The sequence below is a fragment of the Scyliorhinus torazame genome, chromosome 11 (genome assembly GCF_047496885.1).
Source record: "Scyliorhinus torazame isolate Kashiwa2021f chromosome 11, sScyTor2.1, whole genome shotgun sequence".
Lineage (NCBI taxonomy): Eukaryota > Metazoa > Chordata > Chondrichthyes > Carcharhiniformes > Scyliorhinidae > Scyliorhinus > Scyliorhinus torazame.
In genome coordinates this window covers 6,522,618-6,545,590 of record NC_092717.1, presented here as the reverse complement: position 1 = coordinate 6,545,590, position 22,973 = coordinate 6,522,618, and positions in this window count along the sequence as shown.

The window sequence follows — 22,973 nt, the reverse complement described above, 5'->3', positions numbered from 1 at the left end:
GACAGCATTGTTAACCCGAGTCCCTGGCACTGTGAGACAGCAGTGTTAACCCGGGTCCCTGGCACTGTGAGACAGCAGTGTTAACCCGGGTCCCTGGCACTGTGAGACAGCAGTGTTAACCCGGGTCCCTGGCACTGTGAGACAGCAGTGTTAACCCGGGTCCCTGGCTCTATGAGACAGCAGTGTTAACCCGAGTCCCTGGCACTGTGAGACAGCAGTGTTAACCCGGGTCCCTGGCACTGTGAGGCAGCAGTGTTAACCCGGGTCCCTGGCACTGTGAGACAGCAGTGTTAACCCGGGTCCCTGGCACTGTGAGGCAGCAGTGTTAACCCGGGTCCCTGGCTCTATGAGACAGCAGTGTTAACCCGGGTTCCTGGCACTGTGACACAGCAGTGTTAACCCGGGTCCCTGGCACTGTGAGGCAGCAGTGTTAACCCGGGTCCCTGGCACTGTGAGACAGCAGTGTTAACCCGGGTCCCTGGCTCTGTGAGACAGCAGTGTTAACCCGGGTCCCTGGCACTGTGAGACAGCAGTGTTAACCCGGGTTCCTGGCACTGTGACACAGCAGTGTTAACCCGGGTCCCTGGCACTGTGAGGCAGCAGTGTTAACCCGAGTCCCTGGCACTGTGAGACAGCAGTGTTAACCCGGGTCCCGGGCACTGTGAGACAGCAGTGTTAACCCGGGTCCCTGGCACTGTGAGACAGCATTGTTAACCCGAGTCCCTGGCACTGTGAGACAGCAGTGTTAACCCGGGTCCCTGGCACTGTGAGACAGCAGTGTTAACCCGGGTCCCTGGCACTGTGAGACAGCAGTGTTAACCCGGGTCCCTGGCACTGTGAGACAGCAGTGTTAACCCGGGTCCCTGGCTCTATGAGACAGCAGTGTTAACCCGAGTCCCTGGCACTGTGAGACAGCAGTGTTAACCCGGGTCCCTGGCACTGTGAGGCAGCAGTGTTAACCCGGGTCCCTGGCACTGTGAGACAGCAGTGTTAACCCGGGTCCCTGGCTCTGTGAGACAGCAGTGTTAACCCGGGTCCCTGGCACTGTGAGACAGCAGTGTTAACCCGGGTCCCTGGCACTGTGAGGCAGCAGTGTTAACCCGGGTCCCTGGCACTGTGAGACAGCAGTGTTAACCCGGGTCCCTGGCACTGTGAGACAGCAGTGTTAACCCGGGTCCCTGGCACTGTGTGACAGCAGTGTTAACCCGGGTCCCTGGCTCTGTGAGACAGCAGTGTTAACCCGGGTCCCTGGCACTGTGAGACAGCAGTGTTAACCCGGGTCCCTGGCACTGTGAGACAGCAGTGTTAACCCGGGTCCCTGGCACTGTGAGACAGCAGTGTTAACCCGGGTCCCTGGCACTGTGAGACAGCAGTGTTAACCCGGGTCCCTGGCACTGTGAGACAGCAGGGTTAACCCACTGTTCTGTAGTATCTTGCTGTGCACAAATTGGCTGCTGCGTTTCTCACATTACAATAGCGACCACGCTTCAGAAAGTACTTTCTCGGCTGTACTTGGGGACGTGCAGAGGTGGTGAAAGGTGTTAAATGATTGAACGCCTGTCTTTCTTTCTGGATGGCTCTGCAGCACACCACCCGGTCCATGCCCAGCTGGTTCCAGGCTTCACACTCCGCAAGGCAGCTTTGATTTTTGTAGCAGTCTAGGATTTCATGGGGAAAATCGTGGCTTTGTTCCCCTCCCTCACTACTGTCCCAATAATTTCCATCTGCCCGTGGGGCATTCACCTGTCATTTTACACAAATCACCGGGGGGGGGTTTATTTGGCACAGGGGCTTGTTAAAATGTACTCATCTCTCTCAGCTGGTACCCATTGTCCCAATGAAAGATTTTATCATGTTTTGATTTGAGGTAAATACCAAGCTCTCCACTATCCCAAATAAAGATATATTAGATCGCCTCGATCTGCTCCACACATTTCCTCCCCTTCTCCTGGATACAACAGGTGGTATGGATTCTGTGGAAAGAAGTAAACTTTATTGCTTTTAAATTCTCTTCTGTGGCTGATGTTTGAAATCTTGTCTTTAGCGTCACACTGGATGCCATGAGAAGTGGAAACGACACCACATCTGGTTCAACTCAGAATGTGTGCAAGTTAATGGGGAAATGGCCATAAGAACAAAACACCCAGCAAACCCGCTGGGAGCACCGAGATTCCTGACACTTTTATCATTCGCTCCTGTCAGACCACTGCGAAGATATCCTCCCGAACACTCTGTGCTTGTAAACTGGGAGGTGCCGGCTGACCTTTGCATCATCAGCTGTGAAAAACAAGAGAGGCGATTCCCAAACCGAGTGGGTGAATTCTGAAAACTAGCAGCAGAATTCTTTATCAGCTGGAGTAAAACACACACCAAACCACTTAGGGGGCTGTGACGGAACAGGGCTTCTCATCCTGCAAGTACAACGACCGAGGGCCCTTGATAAAACCATTAACAAGGTTGGAATGTGAAGAGGGTGAGAGACAACATCAGAGACGTAACACAAGGTGAAGAGGTTGCTTGAAAAGTGTGGATTAGCCTACTATTCTCACACATCTGGGCCATGGGTTCAGATCCTGCTGAGGGGCAATGGATAAAAAGCCCTCTCTCTCATACTTGCATAAGAACTAGGAGCAGGAGTAGGCCATCTGGCCCCTCGAGCCTGCTCCACCATTCAATGAGATCATGGCTGATCTTTTGTGGACTCAGCTCCACTTTCCGGCCCGAACACCATAACCCTTAATCCCTTTATTCTTCAGAAAACTATCTATCTTTATCTTAAAAACATTTAATGAAGGAGCCTCTACTGCTTCACTGGGCAAGGAATTCCATAGATTCACAACCCTTTGGGTGAAGAAGTTCCCCCTAAACTCAGTCCTAAATCTACCTCCACTTATTATGAGGCTATGCCCCCTAGCTCCGCTTTCACCCGCCAGTGGAAACAACCTGCCCGCATCTATCCTATCGATTCCCTTCATAATCTTATATGTTTCTATAAGATCCCCCCTCATCCTTCTAAATTCCAATGAGTACAGTCCCAGTCTACTCAACCTCTCCTCGTAATCCAACCCCTTCTGCTCTGGGATTAACCTAGTGAATCTCCTCTGCACACCCTCCAGTGCCAGTACGTCCTTTCTCAGGTAAGGAGACCAAAACTGAACACAATACTCCAGGTGTGGCCTCATTAACACCTTATACAATTGCAGCATAACCTCACTAGTCTTAAACTCCATCCCTCTAGCAATGAAGGACAAAATTCCATTTGCCGTCTTAATCACCTGTTGCACCTGTAAACCAACTTTTTGCGACTCATGCACTAGCACACCCAGGTCTCTCTGCACAGCAGCATGTTTTAATATTTTATCATTTAAATAATAATCCCTTTTGCTGTTATTCCTACCAAAATGGATAACCTCACATTTGTCAACATTGTATTCCATCTGTCAGACCCTAGCCCATTCACTTAACCTATCCAAATCCCTCTGCAGACTTCCAGTATCCTCTGCACTTTTTGCTTTACCACTTATCTTAGTGTCGTCTGCAAACTTGGACACATTGCCCTTGGTCCCCAACTCCAAATCATCTATGTAAATTGTGAACAGCTGTGGGCCCAACACTGATCCCCGAGGGACACCACTAGCTACTGATTGCCAACCAGAGAAACACCCATTAATCCCCACTCTTTGCTTTCTATTAATTAACCAATCCTCTATCCATGCTACTACTTTACCCTTAATGCCATGCATCTTTATCTTATGCAGCAACCTTTTGTGTGGCACCTTGTCAAAGGCTTTCTGGAAATCCAGATACACCACATCCATTGGCTCCCCGTTATCTACCGCACTGTTAATGTCCTTGTACTGGTACTTGTGCTGTACCAACTCTGCTTCAAAAGACAACACAAAAACATCCAGCAAGTCCACATTAACTCAGTTACTTATTCCACTACCCATCAAGTCAAATATTCCCAGTATCCCATATGTTTCAGCCCTGAGCTCTCATTTAACCCAGCTTCTCCCCCAACTGTTCCTTCTCCATTCCTTTCACCTGTGACACCCCTCTCGCTCCCCTCAAACCCAATTTCACTAAACTCCTAACCAGCAGACTTCCCCTCCTGGGCCCACATTAATTTCCATTGGAAATGATTCCTATTCCCTCGAGACTCGGCCTGCCCTTTCCAAAAATTGCAATCATCAAACGAAACCCCCCCCCCCCTTTGACCTTGGGTAGGGTGCTCTTTCCAAGAGCCGGTGCAGACTCGATGGGCCGAATGGCCTCCTTCTGCACTGTAAATTCTATGATAAAACTACCATCGGTTGCTGGGTGGCACAAAAGCACAGTGGTTAGCACTGTTTCTTCACAGCTCCAGAGTTCCAAGTTCGATTCCCTGCTGGGTCACTGTCTGTGCGGAGTCTGCACGTTCTCCCCGTGTCTGCGTGGGTTTCCTCCGGGTGCTCCGGTTTCCTCCCACAAGTCCCGAAAGACGTGCTGTTAGGTAATTTGGATATTCTGAATTCTCCCTCTGTGTACCCGAACAGGCGCCGGAATGTGGCGACTAGGGGCTTTTCACAGTAACTTCATTGCAGTGTTAATGTAAGCCTGTGACAATAATAAAGATTATTATTATATAAAGTCCCATCTGATTTTATATTGTCCTTTAGGGAAGGAAATCTGCCATCCTTACTTGGTCTGGACTCCATGTACTTGGCTTTTAGCTACCCTCTGTGTAAGGAAAACAAAGGTAATTTAAAGGGGTTTATGTTTCTATTGGTAGGCCTTTGAAATAAGGCATAATTTAAGTGGATTTAATTTACTGTTTCTGTGCCTAGAAGGGTAAAATCTATAGTTAGATTCATGCTGGAAAAAGGTGTTTTTTGTGTGGGGGTTGGTTCCCATTCCAACTGTGATTATATTCTGCTTAGAGAGGGCTATGGTGTGAAGAGTAAATAAACCAGCAGTGGTTGATTAGGGGCCTTGCAAGTTAAAGAAGCTTTTAAAATTTAGTTCAGCTAATTTGACTGCAGTTGGAGATAGGTAGTCAGAGAGAAGGCAGCCCTTACAGCTCTGCGAGAAGCAGTTGGTTTTAGAAGGCTAAAGAGGGAACATCTCTCTCAGCCTTGCTAGAAGAAAAGCCATACTATGAAGTAATGGTTAAGAGAACAGATGCCGGAAACCTAAAGCCCAGCTAGTTAAGGGAACGAGAGAAATGAAGAGAAGTGTCCACGAAGTCTGGAGTTAATGGAACAGAGAAAATAGGGAACTAGAAAATATTACTGTTTACTAAAGTCACAACGAGTTGAAAAGGTATTGGAGAAATGACTACAGTTTGGGAGAAATTATTTGAAATAATTGTGGAAATCAGACCTCAGAGTTTGTGTAAAAGCTTTTAGGACAAAGGAAACCTGAAGGGAGAGGTGTAAAACATGAAAGTTAAACCTTGATGCAAGCTGCAGAGGGAAAGCATAATTTAAAAGGTTTGAAAATGTGACTTTTGAAAGCGGGATTTGAAATCACTTGTGTGGAAGCGGGAGTTCAGGGAGGCAAGGTGGCTCACGGTATAAGAATCATCCGGGTGGATTTTGAGGAGAAATCCACATTTACCTGGGTTCAGGGAGGAGTGTGTCTGACCACAGTCACCTGTGTGCTTAAACAGATTTGACGGAAATGAAGAGTCCCGTGTCGAGCGCATTTAGCCGTGTGTTTTCTGGAGCCCACAGCACCAATAAAGATCCCGCAAACTAACAGAACAACACTGTTTCATTTTGGGACCTCAACAGGGGACACCCCAGCGAGACCGCACTTCTTCCCATTTACGCAATGTAACCCCCCGACCCCCAACTCACCAAGAACGGGGTCATCGAGCCCCCAACCCCTGCCTAATAAGGGCAGGACACAACCGGACCTGATTACCAGCTTGGCAGTGCCACCCGGCACCTTGGCAGTGCCTCTGCCAGCTTGGCAGTGCCACCTGGGCACCCAGAGAAGACAAACATGGACAGGCAGATCGAGGTACATGGGGCGATGATGCAGAAGGTGGAGGCTCTCTGATCACAGTGTTTGGATTGCCTCCTTGGAGGCAGAGACTGGCGGAGGAGCGGAGGGTGCTAAAGGCTAACGTTGATGATCTGGGGGACCGCTCCAGACGACAAAACGTATCGCCGGGATGCCGGAGGACCTAGAGGGCTCCATTCCACGGCCTACATGTCCAAGATGTTCGGAAAGTTGGTGAGCAAGGAGGTCAGCTCAACCCCTCCTGAGTTGGACCGGGCCTATAGGCAGCTGCGGCAGAAGCCCACATCGGGGGAACTACCTTGGGCTTCGTCGGTACCTGGATAAGGAGCGAGTCCTGAGGTGGATGAAGGACCATCGATACTGGAGGAGGGACGGCCATTGCATCAGAATATACCAAGATGTTGGGGCACAGCTGGCAAGAGGGCGGCGGAGTTTAATAAGAGCAAGATGAGGTTTGGCACTGTGTACCCCCTCTTCTTCGGGTAACATTTGAGGACAGAGATTATCATTTCGATGCGTCGGAGCATGCAAATGACTTTGTCAAGAAGCACAGACTGGGGGTGAACTAAAATCCTTGAGGAAGCTGGAGTTTGTACTTTGCTCGTTGTTAAGTTCATCTGTATTTAGGGGGGGGGGGTTGTACTGTGGGGGAGGGGTTTGGGTTGTGCTTGTTAGTGGGTGTCTGTTCTGGGTGAAGTTGGGGTTTGTATATTGCACGAGTTTTATTTGGGGGGAGGGGGACTCGGCGATGTTCTTCCTCTCGAGTCCTGTATTAAGATTTGGTTGGGTGGGGGGGTGTTGATCATTGATATATTGTTGTGTTCACTTTGATTTCTACCTTGTGCGGGGTTCCCCCTGCTCGCAGTACAGCACGTTAACGGGAATGGGGGGGGGGGGGGGGGGTTGTTTGCAGCAGTTTCGGGCAGGGGTGGTTATTTTTTTTAAAAGGTAATGGGTTTTGGCTTTTTGTTTCTGTTTTATTTGGGATTGGGGACAGTGGGGGAGGGGGAGCTTTTGTTCCTCTGTTAGTTGTTTGGTTGCTCTTCAGGATGGGGTGGGGCCTGGGAGGGGAGGGGGAGGGGGTGGGGCCTGGGAGGGGAGGGGGAGGGGGTGGGGCCTGGGAGGGGGAGGGAGAGGGGGTGGGGCCGGGGAGGGAGAGGGGGTGGGGCCCGGGAGGGGGGAGGGGGAGGGAGAGGGGGTGGGGCCCAGGAGGGAGAGGGGGGAGGGAGAGGGGGTGGGGCCCGGGAGGGGGAAGGGTAGGGAGAGGGGGTGGGGCCCGGGAGGCGGAGGGAGAGGGGGCGGGGCCCGGGAGGCGGAGGTAGAGGGGGCGGGGCCTGGGAGGCGGAGGGAGAGGGGGCGGGGCCCGGGACGGGGAGGGAGAGGGGGTGGGGGAGACTGCTGACGGTGATGATTCCTGTGTTTTGGGACTGACCGTCCTGGGTAGGCCCGATGCTGGGCACAGACTGAGGCACTGCTGGATTCCCTCACAGAGTGGATATGACTGATCCTGGGCTGGGGGAGGAGGGGGGAAGGGGGGATTACTGGAGGCCCCCGGTCCCGCTTGATAGCCTGGAATGTGAGGGGGTTGAATGGCCCAGTAAACAGAAGAAGATTCATAGAATTCCTACAGTGCAGAAGGAGGCCATTCAGCCCATTGAGTCTGCACCGACCCTACCTGGGCCAAATCCTCGCCCTATCCCCGTAACCCCAGCCAACCTGAGCTGTGAGGCAGCAGTGCTAACCACTGCGCCACCGTTCCACTCCGGGCATTTGCGCACTTGAGACGTTTGAAGGCGGATGTGGCTTTTTTTTACAGGAGACCCATGTAAGAACCAAGGATCGAACGAGGTTGCGGGAGGGATGGGTGGGGCGGATCCCACTCGGGTTTGGGTTGTCGGGTGGTGGGGTGCCGCGGTGCTGGTGAAAAAGAGGGTGGGTTTTCTGCGGGCAGAATCACCAGGTTGCAATCGGCAACTCCATTGCCCCTTGCGACCCCCGCCCAGAGAGCTAGAGAAACGTCCTGAAGAGTGCGAAGAGGGGGTTAAGAGAAGCCTCCGAGGGACCCTCCCCAGCGAAGACTCAATGCAGAGGCAACAGAGAAGGCTCGACAGCGGACCAGGGAACGGGCGGAAGAGGGCCCGGAGATGACGGAGGCTCTGAGGGATGGACCCGCAGTGCGATCAGCTTCTTCAGCACCAGAAGCATTAGAATCTTGGGCAGTTTCTATTTGGGATAGTTATGGAGAATAACTGTTTTATTGTGTTTGTGAATAATTTGGGTTGAATCGTGAACCTGAGTTTGTCCTTTGTTCATCTCACAAATAAGAGCACCTGGGTCAAACTTTTTGACGATAAACTGGTCGAAGTGATTGATAATTTATAGACAACAACATTTTGTACAAAAAAAAGTAAAAGTTAGACTAATCTGAGCCAGGGTTGAATTCTGGGAGTTTCCCGTCCAGTTGTAATATCAACTGGAACCGTAACACTCGGAAATGGCTTTGCAAGCCACTCGATTCAATGGCAGCTTGTGATGGGCAACAGACTCTGGCCTTGCCTGTGGTGTCCACATCCGCTATGGGATATAAAACAATGTAGCTGTGGAACCTCCAGCACTAGCTTCTTTCCCTGTCCTTTCAACATCATCTTCACATTCATCCCTAGATCCAACACTTGGGCCTCCCATTTCTTCATCCACATGCTGGGGCTGTGTTTGTCTTGCGGAGGGCCACGAACAAAGAAGGTTAGAGACAGAACGAGATCCCCGACTCTGCAACCATGATAGTTCTACATCTCTGACAAGCCGCCGGGATAAAATCCAATTCCACCTTTTCTCAACATCCCTCAATTCCTCGCTGCCTGTGTTGTCGAACTGCTTAGGATAAAAACCATTGAAACTTGACAGTACAGAAGAAGGCCATATGGCCCATCACACCGATACTGGCTCTTTGAATGAGCTACCTAATTAGCCTCACAGGCCAGTTGCTTCCCTAAAACCCTGCAAGCTCTTCCTCTGCCAAGTATTTATCGATTTTCCTTTTGAAAGTTCCTATTGGATCTGTTTCCAATGCCCTTTCAGGCTGTGCCTCCCTGATCGTTGGACGAAGATTCTCACCTCTATCCCAGGTCACCATTTTACCAAATATTGCAAATCTTTAATTACCAACCCAGAGTAAACGGTTTCTGCCTGACTCCTCGCTTAACCACTCCCCCACCCCCCTCTGATCTCAACGAGGTGTTTAGAATCTGAAAAGGATGAGAGGGAGAGAAGCTCCTTACTTTGGGGAAGGGGAGAGGTTGGGGGGGGGGGGGGGGGGGGAAGAGGTAGGGCAGGGAATGGGAGGGGGGGCAGGGAAGAGGGGATGAAGAACAGGGGTCAATATCTCAAAGTTAGAGCAAGGCCATTCACGAAACACTTCATCCTACGAAGCGGAGTGGAAATCGGGAACGCTCTCCCCCCAAAAGCTGTGGACGCGGAGAGACAACTGGAGTGTGAGGCAGAGACTGATACATTCTTGTCGGGTAAGGGAATTGAAGAAGTGGGGTAAAAGGCAGGAAAATTACAGAAGATACAGATCAGCTGTTGTAGCTGAATGCTAGAACAGGCTGAGGGGGGGGGGCTCCTCCTGTTCCTAATGATACTGCCTCAAGATCTCAGCGTTTCAATTGTGTTTTTAAAACATAAACAGCAGACACAACCAAGGCCAGATGTTTGAAAGTTCTTCATTAATGTGGTGAGACTCATGGCGGCAACGAAGGAGGGAGGAATGGTCTCCCATTTAAGGTGGAGACAAGAGGATCATTTGTCTGTGGAATTCCCTCCCCCAGAGAACAGTGATGGCTGGGGGTCATTGAATATGTTCAACGCAGAGTTAGACAGATTTCTAACCAATGAGGGAGCCCAGGGTAATGGGAACAGACAGGAAAGGGTTGAGGCCACAATCTGATCAGCCATGGTCTTATTAAATGGTGAAGCAGGTACGAGGGGCTGAATGGCCTCCTCCTAGAACATAGAACATTACAGCGCAGTACAGGCCCTTCGGCCTCGATGTTGCGCCGACCTGTGAAACCACTCTAAAGCCCATCTACACTATTCCCTTATCGTCCCTATGTCTATCCAATGACCATTTGAATACCCTTACTGTTGGCGAGTCCACTACTGTTGCAGACAGGGCATTCCACACTCTTACTATTCTCTGGTAAAGAACCTACCTCTGACATCTGTCTTATATCTATCTCCCCTCAATTTAAAGCTACGACCCCCTCGTGCAAGACATCACCATCCGAGGAAAAAGGCTCTCACTGTCCACCCTGCCCAATCCTCTGATCATCTTGTATGCCTCAATTAAGTCACCTCTTAACCTTCTTCTCTCTAACGAAAACAGCCTCAAGTCCCTCAGCCTTTCCTCATAAGATCTTCCCTCCATACCAGGCAACATTCTGGTAAATCTCCTCTGCACCCTTTCCAATGCTTCCACATCCTTCCTATAATGCGGTGACCAGAATTGCACGTAATACTCCAAATGCGGCCGCACCAGAGTTTTGTACAGCTGCAACATGATCTCATGGCTCCTAAACTCAATCCCTCTACCAATGAAAGCTAACACACCGTACGCCTTCTTAACAACCCTCTCAACCTGGGTGGCAACTTTCAGGGATCTATGTACATGGACACCAAGATCTCTCTGCTCATCCATACTACCAAGAATCTTACCATTAGCCCAGTACTCTGTCTTCCTGTTATTCCTTCCAAAATGAATCACCTCACACTTTTCTGCATTAAACTCCATTTGCCACCTCTCAGCCCAGCGCTGCAGCTTATCTATGTCCCTCTGTAACTTGTAACATCCTTCCGCATTGTCCACAACTTCACCGACTTAGTGTCATCTGCAAATTTACTCACCCATCCTTCTACGCCCTCCTCCAGGTCATTTATAAAAATGACAAACAGCAGGGGCCCCAAAACAGATCCTTGTGGTACACCACTAGTAACTGAACTCCAGTCTGAACATTTCCCATCAACCACCACCCTTTGGCTTCTTCCAGCTCGCCAATTTCTGATACAAACTGCTAAATCACCCTGAATCCCATGCCTCTGTATTTTCTGCAGTAGCCTACCATGGGGAACCTTATCAAACGCTTTACTGAAATCCATATACACCACATCAACTGCTTTACCCTCATCCACCTGTTTGGTCACCTTCTCAAAGAACTCTATAAGGTTTGTGAGGCACGACCTACCCTTCACAAAACCGTGTTGACTATCTCTAATCAAATTATTCCTTTCTAGATGATTGTACATCCTATCTCTTATCAACCTTTCCAAGATTTTTCCCACAACAGAAGTAAGGCTCACTGGTCTATAGTTACCGGGGTTATCTCGACTCCCCTTCTTGAACAAGGGGACAACATTTGCTATCCTCCAGTCTTCTGGCACTATTCCTGTAGACAAAGATGACTTAAAGATCAAGGCCAAAGGCTCAGCAATCTCCTCCCTCGCTTCCCAGAGAATCCTAGGATAAATCCCATCCGGCCCAGGGGACTTATCTATTTTCACACTTTCCAGAATTGCTAACACCTCCTCCTTATGAACCTCAAGCCCTTCTAGTCTAGTAGCCTGAATCTCAGTATTCTCCTCGACAACATTGTATTTTTCTTGTGTGAATACTGACGAAAAATATTCATTTAGCCCCTCTCCTATCTCCTCGGACACCAAGCACAACTTCCCACTACTGTCCTTGACTGGCCCTACTCTTACCCTAGTCATTCTTTTATTCCTGACATATCTACAGAAAGCTTTAGGGTTATCCTTGATCCTACCTGCCAAAGACTTCTCATGTCCCCTCCTGGCTCTTCTTAGCTCTCTCTTTAGGTCCTTCCTAGCTAACTTGTAACTCTCGAGCGCCCTAACTGAACCTTCATGTCTCATCTTTACATAAGTCTCCTTCTTCCTCTTGACAAGTGTTTCGACTGCTTTAGTAAACCACGGTTCCCTCACTCGACCACTTCCTCCCTGCCTGACAAGTACATACTTATCAAGGACACGCAGTAGCTGTTCCTTGAACAAGCTCCACATTTCCATTGTGCCCATCCCCTGCAGTTTTCCTCTCCATCCGATGTATCCTAAGTCTTGCCTCATCGCATCATAATTGCCTTTCCCCCAGATATAACTCTTGCCCTGCGGTATATACCTATCCCTTTCCATCACTAAACTAAACATAATCGAATTATGGTCACTATCACCAAAGTGCTCACCTACCTCCAAATCTAACACCTGTCCTGGTTCATTACCCAGTACCAACTCCAATATGGCCTTGTCTCTCGTTGGCCTATCCACATACTGTGTCAGGAAACCCTCCTGCACACATTGGACAAAAATGGACCCATCTAATGTACTCGAACTATAGCGTTTCCAGTCAATATTTGGAAAGTTAAAGTCCCCCATAACAACTACCCTGTTGCTTTCGCTCCTATCCAGAATCATCTTTGCAATCCTCTCCTCTACATCTCTGGAACTTTTCGGAGGCCTATAGAAAACCCCTAACAGGGTGACCTCTCCTTTCCTGTTTCTAACCTCAGCCCATACTACCTCAGTAGATGAGTCCTCATCAAACGTCCTTTCTGCCACCGTAATACTGTCCTTGACTAACAATGCCACCCCCTCCCCCTCTTTTACCACCTTACCTGAGCTTACTGAAATACCTAATTCACGGCACCTGCAACGACCATTCCTGTCCCTGCTCTATCCATGTCTCCGAAATGGCCACAACATCAAAGTCCCAGGTACCAACCCATGCCGCAAGTTCACCCACCTTATTCCGGATGCTCCTGGCATTGAAGAAGACATACTTTAAACCACCTTCCTGCCTGCCGGTGCACTCCTGCAACTTTGAAACCCTACTCATGACCTCACTACTCTCAACCTCCTGTATACTGGAGCTACAATTCAGGTTCCCAAGCCCCTGCTGAACTAGTTTAAACCCTCCCGAAGAGCATTAGCAAATTTCCCCCCCAGAATATTTGTACCCCTCTGGTCCAGGTGCAGACCATCCCGTTTGTAGAGGTCCCACCGACCCCAGAATGAGCCCCAATTATCCAGAAATCTGAAACCCTCCCTCCTGCACCATCCCTGTAGCCACGTGTTCAACTCCTCTCTCTCCCTATTCCTCATCTCGCTATCACGTGGCACGGGTAACAACCCAGAGATAATAACTCTGTTTGTCCTAGATCTTAGTTTTCACCCTAGCTCCCTGAATTCCTGCCTTACATCCCCATCCATTTTCCTACCTATGTCGTTGGTACCTATGTGGACCACGACTTGGGGCTGCTCCCCCTCTCCCTTAAGGATCCCGAAAACACGATCCGAGACATCACGCACCCTGTCACCTGGGAGGCAACACACCAACCGCGAGTCTCTCTCGTTCCCACAGAATCTCCTATCTATCACCCTAACTATGGAGTCTCCAATGACTAATGCTCTAATCCTCTCCCCCCTTCCCTTCTGAGCAACAGGGACAGACTCTGTGCCAGAGACCTGTACCCCATGGCTTACCCCTGGTAAGTCCCCCCCCCCCCCCGCCCCCCGTCCCCCCCCACCGCCCCCCCAACAGTATCAAATGCGGTATACTTGTTCCTAAGGGGAACGACCACAGGGGATCCCTGTACTGACTGCTTCCTCCCAGCCCCTCTCACCGTCACCCATCTATCTCTATTCTTCGGCGTAACTACATCCCTGAAGCTTCTATCTATGACCACCTCTGCCTACCTAATGATCCAAAGTTCATCCAACTCCAGCTCCAGTTCCCTAACACGGTTTCTGAGGAGCTGGAGATGGGTGCACTTCCCACAGATGGGAGCACTTCCCACAGATGAAATCTGCAGGGATACTGACGGCGTCCCTCACCTCAAACATTCTGCAGGAGGAACATTGCACTACCTTCCCTGCCATCCCCTCTAGATAAAAAAAGAAAAAGAAAGAAAGAGCTTACCTGTTATTCACTCCCTTTCTCAGCAAGCATTCACTCAGCAACCTCTGCGCCCCGCATGATAACACCTCCTCTTATTTCTTATGATCTAACGGAGGACTGGCATTCTGACACAAACAATGGATAATCCTATCTCAAAGGAAAAGTGGGGGTGTCACTGGGCCAGTAATCCAGAGGCCCAGGTTACACCTCTGGGGACGAGGGTTCAAATCCCACCACCGCAGCTGGTGGAATTTCAATTCAATTAATAAATCAGGAATGTAAAGCTGGTCTCAGGAATGGTGACCATGAAGCTGTCACCAATTGCGGTAAAGGTCCATCTGGTTCACTAATGTCCTTTAGGGAAGTTAATCTGCCGACCTTACCCGGTCTGGCCTACATGTGACTCCAGACCCACAGTCGAATACGGTCGCCTCTTAACTGCCCTCTGAAATGGCCGAGCAAGCCACTCAGTTCAAAGGCAATTAGGGTTGGGCAACAAATGCCCAACCAGCGACGCCCACATCCCACGAAAGAGTAAATGAAAATAACTTCCAAAAATGCCCTCCGACTCTCCCAAGATATTTGCAAATTACACACCTGACCAAACTACAGAGAGAGATAAAAGTGAGAGAAAAAATGAGAGAGAAATGAAATGAGTAAAAGGCAAAAGGCTGAATTAATACCTGGACATTGGCAATGGCTGACATAGCAAGAGCAGTCCATAATTTCAGCTCATGTTACACCCCTGTCAGAAGCTTCACGTGTACAGATGCTGAATGAGGATTGTGGACCTTGTATTGGTCCAATGATGGAAATTCTGATTACAGTGCAGTGTTTCTAATAATAGAGATGCAGTACCTAATGCCAGGTGTGAATTATTGGAACCGTACAACACAACGTTTAATTACAGGGTCGATGGTTGTACTGTGGTTTGCTGCAGTTTTCACATGCTGCTCCCAGAGGACTAATTATACCTGTCCCAGGTGTGTGTTTGTGTGTGTCGGGAGGGTGGGGGTGCAAGGTATTTTGTACAATGTGTTGACAATCACTTGGTTCGGGTTTGCAGTTATGTGTACCTTGAAACCTTGAATGCGACCAGACATATATTTTTTATTATTAATTTAGAGTGCCCAATTAATTTCTTTCAATCAAGGGGCAATTTAGCGTGGCCAATCCACCTACCCAGCACATCTTTGGGTTGTGGGGGTCAGACCCACGATTCCCAGCCTCTGACATGCTCTTGTAGACACAGTATTTATATTACGGTAGCATTGTGGATAGCACAATTGCTTCACAGCTCCAGGGTCCCAGGTTCGATTCCGGCTTGGGTCACTGTCTGTGCGGACAGTGTCAGACTGTCCGTCTGGCGTCTGAGGACTGCACGTCCTCCCCGTGTCTGCGTGGGTTTCCTCTGGGTGCTCCGGTTTTCTCCCACAGTCGAAAGATGTGCAGGTTAGGTGGATTGGCCATGATAAATTGCCCTTAGTGTCCAAAATTGCCCTTAGTGTTGGGGTGGGGGGTTACTGGGTTATGGGAATAGGATGGAGATGTTGACCTTGGGTAGGGTGCTCTTTCCAGGAGCCGGTGCAGACTCGATGGGCCAAATGGCCTCCTTCTGCACTGTAAATTCTATGATAAATTACTGGGTCTGGTTCAGTTTCTGGTCAATGGTAACCAGAAACTGAGGGATTCTGCAATGGAAATGCCGTTGAATGTCGAGGAGCGATAACTTGATTCTCTCTTACCTGAAATGGTCATTGCCTGGCACTTGTGTGGCGCAAATGTAACTTGTCACTTGTCTAACCGAGCCTGGGTATTGCCCAGGTCTTGCTGCATTTGGACATGGACTGCTTCATTATCGGAGGAGTCGCGAATTGTTCCTTGGTGACACACTTTGTGGCAATGGGCAATCACTCTCACCTCGCCTCGTTCCACAAATAAATATTAAAAACTGAGATCATAGCTGATCTTCAATCTCAATTCCACTTTTCTACGCCATGCCCTCTATACCTTAATTCCTTCAGTGCTCAAACATCTACTGAATAAATTCAACAATTGCGCATGCACAGCACCACAGTGCAGAGAATTTCAAAGATTCACGGCTCCATTGAGGGAAGAAATTTCTCCTGGTCTCAGTCCTAAATGACCAGGCCCCTTACCCTGAGCCCCCCTTGTTTCAGATTCTTCAGCCAGGGGAAACAACCTCTCATCAGTTACATTGTCAAATCCTCGAAAGAATTTATATGCTTTTAATGTGATTCCCTCTCATTCTAAACTTCACCCCATGGACTGCAGTGGTTCAAGATATATGTCCACCTCCACTTTCTCAAGGGGCAACTCGGGATGGATAATTAATGTCGCCCTTGTCCATTCCCTGAAAAGCACCAGGTTACAAACACATCAGTGTATCCTGAGCCTTCACTTGTCGGTGCGGTTCCTCATGATGAATCCATCAACTCTTGGCTCTGTCACGATATGAGACAGGCCATTCCGGAAGCTTTACCACCCAAGGCTGCGGGACAATAATCTAGCTCACCTGGTTCTGCTTTCAGACAGATGTTCCCGACAGATGTTTCTTCCCTGCTGCCAGGTCGTTTAGAAGTTTCTTGGCTTGAGACTTGACAAGGTGAACAGGCTAATAAAAAGATGGATTTTTATTTTAAAAAACAGACAAGCAACAATCAGAAAATATCGGAATCAGTTGACTGGTTATGACTTGCAGGCAAACGGCTGGAAAACCTCAATGCATTAGAAATACCACCGCGCAGATGAATTCCAAGATATGTGCGGTGTTCAGCTGCTTTCAATCCAATGCACAGCTCAGCAAAGTGACAGACAAGCAGCTTATAATAATCCTGCTACTGAGCGAGACTGTGGGTTGATCCACTCAAACTATCCACTGTGACGGGATCTGTGAGAGGATTTGCACTTAATGGTATTGTCTAGGATTTAAACTGCTTGTTTATGTGTAGATATCCAGTGAGGTACATGATAGGCTTAATTTGGATACTGATTAGTTCTTTCGACTTATGGTTCGGGCTCTTTTATCAACCTTCGCCCGTGGACATTTGCACACAGATGCCCGAGTTACCATCCCATTGATTAAAAAGAATACTTGAAATCCTCTCATTAACAGAATTTATAGCACAGATACAGGCCATGTAGCCCAACTGGTCCATACCAGTGTCCAGGCAGCAGGCATGCAACCCTTCTTCATCTCACCCTATCGGCATAACCTTCTATTCACCTCTTCCTTATCTGCTTCCCATTGAACACTATCCACCTCAGCTGCTTTCTGTGGCAGTGAGTATAGTATAAGGGTCTGGCACATCTCGGGCTAATGTGGGACTGAATCCAGGGTCAGTCAAGTGTGGGACGGAGGCGAGTGTTCCAGCAAGCACGGAGACAGCTCCAAGCTGTTACCCTTTGTTGGATATTTGTGACGAGTTCCCAGAGCCATTAGAAGATGACCGTAAATGTGGGTTTCCTCCGGGTGCTCCGGTTTCCTCCCACAAGTCCCGAAAGCCGTGCTGTTAGGTGAATTGGACATTCTGAATTCTCCCTCTGTGTACCCGAACAGGCGCCGGAATGTGGCGACTAGGGGATTTTCACAGTCACATCACTGCAGTGTTAATGTCAGCCTACTTGTGACAATAAAGATACATTACTTTAACCTCCGACTGTAAAGATTTCTTCAGGCCTGCCAAGCTGTAACTAACACCCCAACAACACTGAGCTCCACCTTCTCATCACTCTCAATCACATTTATTAGTGACTGTCTTATGGCCTGAATTTTTCAGATGACGAGATCTCTCTTCCCGAATTCCCTGCCAACTCCGAGTGACCTGCAGCCAGCTCACACTCGAATGAGAATTTAGTGGCTGTAGGCGGGACCTTCGCCCCTCACACGGGAGGAAGAGCTGCCAGCCAATCAGATTAGGGAGCACAACATTCTGGCTAGATTTATCGCTGGTAGGTCGCCCCCACAAGCGGAGGGATTTTCTCGGCATCTCACCCCATCAAATCGCTTCATTGTTTAAAGACCTCAATCCCTCAGCCTTCTCCTTTCCAAAGAAAAGATCCGTCTCGGTTTTGGCATCATCCATGTAAATCTCCCCAGTGCCTCTCTATGCGTCTTGCAGTAAGGAGCCCAGAACTTTGTAGTCCTCTAATTGTGGTTTAACACAGGTGGCTGGAGGGCAGAACTATAAGTCATCAATTATAAACAGGTAGAGCGACCTATTAATGAGTTATGACCACCTTTACTGAAAATAAACCACAAACTGAGGTGCAACTCGTTTCTCCAGCTTTGACGTTAGGACATGAGTAACAGGAGTGGGCGCATGGTAGCACAGTGGTTAGCACTGTTGCTTCACAGCGCCAGGGTCCCAGGTTCGATTCCCGGCTTGGGTGACTGTCTGTGTGGAGTCTGCACGTTCTCCCCGTGTCTGCGTGGGTTTCCTCCGGGTGCTCCGGTTTCCTCCCACAGTCCACCCACAGTGCAGGTTAGGTGGATTGGCCATGACAAATTGCCCCTTAGTGTCCAAAAAGGTTGGGTGGGGTTACTGGGTTACAGGATAGGGTGGGGGTGTGGACTTGGGTGGGGTGCTCTTTCCAAAGGCCGGCGCAGACTCGATGGGCCGAATGGCCTCCTTCTGCACTGTAAATTCTATGATTCTATGAAATGGAACATACTAAATGCCAGACAATGAGGTCAATGATTAGAGAATTATGGTTCATGTCATCCATCTTCAGAAAAACTGATCTTAAAAAGTCCTCTGTAATTGCAATTATTGAATAGAACTACTACAATTTCAGAAAAGTCCTTTCTAGTTCTTTAAAGCGTCTGAAACCTATTAAAACATAATGAAAAAATTCAGCAGAAATATAGAAGACAGACCATTAATTAACGCATCAGACACACGATGTAGTTCCTTATTTCACTTCAAATTAGTTCAGTATAACTTCTTAATCCAAGTCTGTCTTCCGTGACATGAGAGTTTGAAATATTAGCTTTTAATAAGCCTTCACAAGTTAAGGATTTTCATTGAATTACTGGATTTCAGCTCTTCAAAAACAATCAGTTCAAAATATGGAAAAGATCCTGTCATCAATCACCATGATTTACTAAACAAACCATATCAGTTTCTCTGCTGGGTTTGGGGTTAAAGCTGCTTTTCAGTTTCAATGTTCTACCTCATTTCTGTTAACAGAAGGTATGTTCACCAAATGGTGTCTTTTTATTAAAAGACGGACAAGCTGTTATCTAGAACAACAACTTGCGTTTACATAGCGCCTTTTGCGTAGCAAAATGTCTGATGATGCTTCACTGGAATGTTCAGGCAACACCAAGTCACATAAGGAGAGGCTAGGACAGGTGGTCAAAAGCTTGGTCAAAGGTGAAGATTTTATAGCGAGGAGAGAGAATTAGAGGGGTGGGGGGAGTGAGGGAAGGGATTCTAGGTAGCTAAAGGCGTGGTGGGGTGAAGGAAATCAGAGATCAGACAGTGGCATCGGAATGGCTACAGCACAGGAGGTCAGACAGTCATAGAATCCCGACAGTGCGGACGGAGGCCATTCGCCCCCACCTTTCTGCCTGTACCCGCTCTCTGCAAGAGCAACTCTGAGAGCCCAACTCCCACATCTTTACCTTGGGGCCAAGCAAGTGCTTATCCAATTCCCTTTAGAAACACACAGAGATGCTGCCTCCGTGGTGCTGACGCTTCTAGAGTTCAGGCAAACTGTTTTGGCTTCAAAGTTTGATTGAATTGCGATGCAATCATCATCGTCTGAGACGCTTACTCACGAGAAGCCACTTGAGAATATTTTGTTTATTAAACCTTCAACTGTACCTTTATACAAAGAATGAAAACCAACTTCTGAACAGTCCAGAAATCACACTAATCATTAATCAATGAGGGAAATGCGCCGTGCCACACACACACACACACACACACACACACACAAAGCGCATTCTCGCTACAGAATATCGGTACAAACAGAAAGCTACAACAGTTCATTTGTATAAAGAAAACCAAACACCCTGTATCCCCCCTCGCAGGCCCTCAACAGAATGGAGGATCCTTGCTGTGCAGTCGGTTTACGTATCAGTCTCTGTCCATGAGCCTCCGCTGTGTCGGCCTCCTTCTCTGTCCTGATTTCATTGGAACCAAAGCTCGGTATCCACCTGGGGATGCAGTAAAACAGCCTCGGTGTTCAGCGTGTTTCACTCGCGGTGACATACTTGTCGTCACTCACTACACATACAATAAAATCACCAGCAATTCGTAAAAGCATTTCTTCAACACCCTCATCAAGTTGCTCATTCGGATCAATTTGCCCCCCCCTCTCTCTCTCCTCCTGCAGCTCCTCAACAGGTGAAAATCGCAGCCACCAGAGCACTCCAGAAGAAAGAGTTCCTCTTCCCCCCCTTTCCAGCCCAGGCAGCAGGCCATCCTCCATCCTCCCTTTCCTTACTCCAGGCCGCAGAAAAAGAAGGAAACAACAGCAGCAGCAAAAACACCCTGCAGCACCACTTGAGAGCCGGGAGATGCTCTCACAACTAACAAGGGCAATTCCTCATTAGCAATAGCCTTCAGCTGTGAAGCTAGAGGCTGCTTACAGTCAAAGGGAGTTAAAGCGACCTTCAGCATAGAACCAAGAGCAAGGCTGTGTCCTGCAAGTATTTGGTAGGACAGACAGGCAGTAGCTGCAGTTGCCCCTGTTATGGGTATCCACAATATTTAAAGATGGCTTGAAGGCCTCACAGATGAAAAGCCCCTCACCCCCCTCCCCAGCCCAGTGGTGACCCCTGACCTGGAATGCTTCAGCCCCCCAACCAAGCCTAACCTGGTTAGATAGCAAACTGATTCACGTCCTGCGCGATTCTTGATTTTGGCCTTTTCCCCTCTATTTAACTGGCTTACCCAGATCCGTGCCGGGCGTAATGCGGTGGTTAAATCGCGCCCTATATATATCTATTTTTAAAATGCTCTTTATTTCCAGCATATATAATCATTATCATAGAATCATAGAATCCCTACAGTGCAGGAGGAGGCCATTCGGCCCATCGGGTCTGCACCAACCCTCTGAACGAGTGCCCTACCAAGGCCCTCTCCCCCACCCTATTCCTGTCACTCCGTAACCCCCACCTAACCTTTTGGACATTAAGGGGCAATTTATCACGGTCAACCCACCTAACCTGCACATCTTTAGACTGTGGGAGGGAACCGGAGCACCCGGAGGAAACCCACGCAGACACGGGGAGAACGTGCAGACTCCGCACACAGTGACCCAAGGCTATGATATTAAAACAGAACATTCTATTTCCCACATTAGAACAGTGACCACACTTTTAAAGGACTTCATTGGGTGTAAAGAGTACTGGGACATCCTATGGAGCTAAATCAATGTAAGCGGTTCTTTATAATGCCGTCATGAATACAGGTACGTTCGCTGTAAACCTCGATGACCAGTCTTTAACCACGGAAACTAAGCGTTCACAACGATCACTAAACATTGTGCACTGGCTTCGTCTCACCATTCTGCCCACACAAGCTCAGACCAGCCCACCCCCGCCATTGGTCACTCAATGTGTCCACCATCACACCAATCGCTCTCCCCCCCCCCCCCCACCCCCCCCCCCCCCCCCCCCCCCCCCCCCACACACACACATAATCAACCAGAAAACAGACTCGTTATCTGGCTGGAAGATTCTTTTTCACATCTTTGATAGTTTTCTAAGTAATAAACCATTCGGACCTCACCGTAAGTAGGAAATAATCACGTTTCCTAATGCGCCGGCGACCTTTCTCTCCTGCTTTTTTTTGCCTTCATGAAGATAAATCTTTAATTCCAGAACAACCCTGGAGAGTTGGTAACCCTAACGGTCTCTCATTAGCGAAAATTTGTTTCCTACAATACCTTATTTATTAACTCATGGAGCAGCTAGAGAGCTTTCATACTTCAGGTATGAAGTCAACTGGCCTGGCCTATCAACATGAATATTTCTCCCTTCAATGTTAATTCAATAGCTTTGGCATGCAAGAGTCATTTATTCCAGATGTGCCACAACCTTGACTTCCACCGCAGCTGTGATCCACTAATAGCCCCTGCGTACCCATTCACCTCACATGGTCCTTACACCTACATGATACCACAGAAGCAGATGTCTCCTCCTCGGATCCCGCTGATGGGAATGCTTAAAGCAATCTGCATACGTGCAAGTCAACTTCATGCTGAAAATCCATATAAAATGCTATTTTTAAAAACAAAATCAACTTCAAATTTCTGCTCTCCTATAATTGAGTGGCAAATTGGTAAATTACGTGTAAACCAAAGAGTGTAACTTGCTGCCATTGTAATACCCACTACAAGTCTTGTGTATCTGAGGAATTGTGTAAAGGAGTAGTTGACAGTAGCCACAATAAATTATGGGATGTATAACATGAAACAACTCACTCAACCCCTACTTTTGAGCTTTTGGCATATTTTGAGCTTTCATTTTACTGCTTACAATACTTGGGGAGGTCCCAGGGGGATTGCAGTTCCAATCCAACTCCAATCCACTTTCACATCTGCCTATGTGTGTGTCACAGAGAGCTGGTTACATTCCACATGGTTACTGCTTAGCGTAGCTAACTTTGTTCAGTAGCTTGCTTCTCCAAGACGTCACGATATTGCGCAATTGGGAGCATCAGCAGGCCGTCCCTTCTCAGAGGGCGCTGCGTAGAAAACAACAGACCAGGAGAGCAGCGAACCCTGCCAGCACAGGAGGAGCCCATCACTCCCGTGCCAACTCATTGCAAGAGTTGCCCAATGGGTCCCACTTAGCTCACAGCCTCGCATGTTTTTCTTTGTCAAACATTGAGCTGATTCCATTTGAGAAACGATGAATGAATAATCTTCCCTTTACGGCAGTGAATTCCAATTCCCAACAGCTCGCTACATCAAAATTATTCTCACCTCCCCTCGGCTCCTTCTACCGTTTATCTTAAAT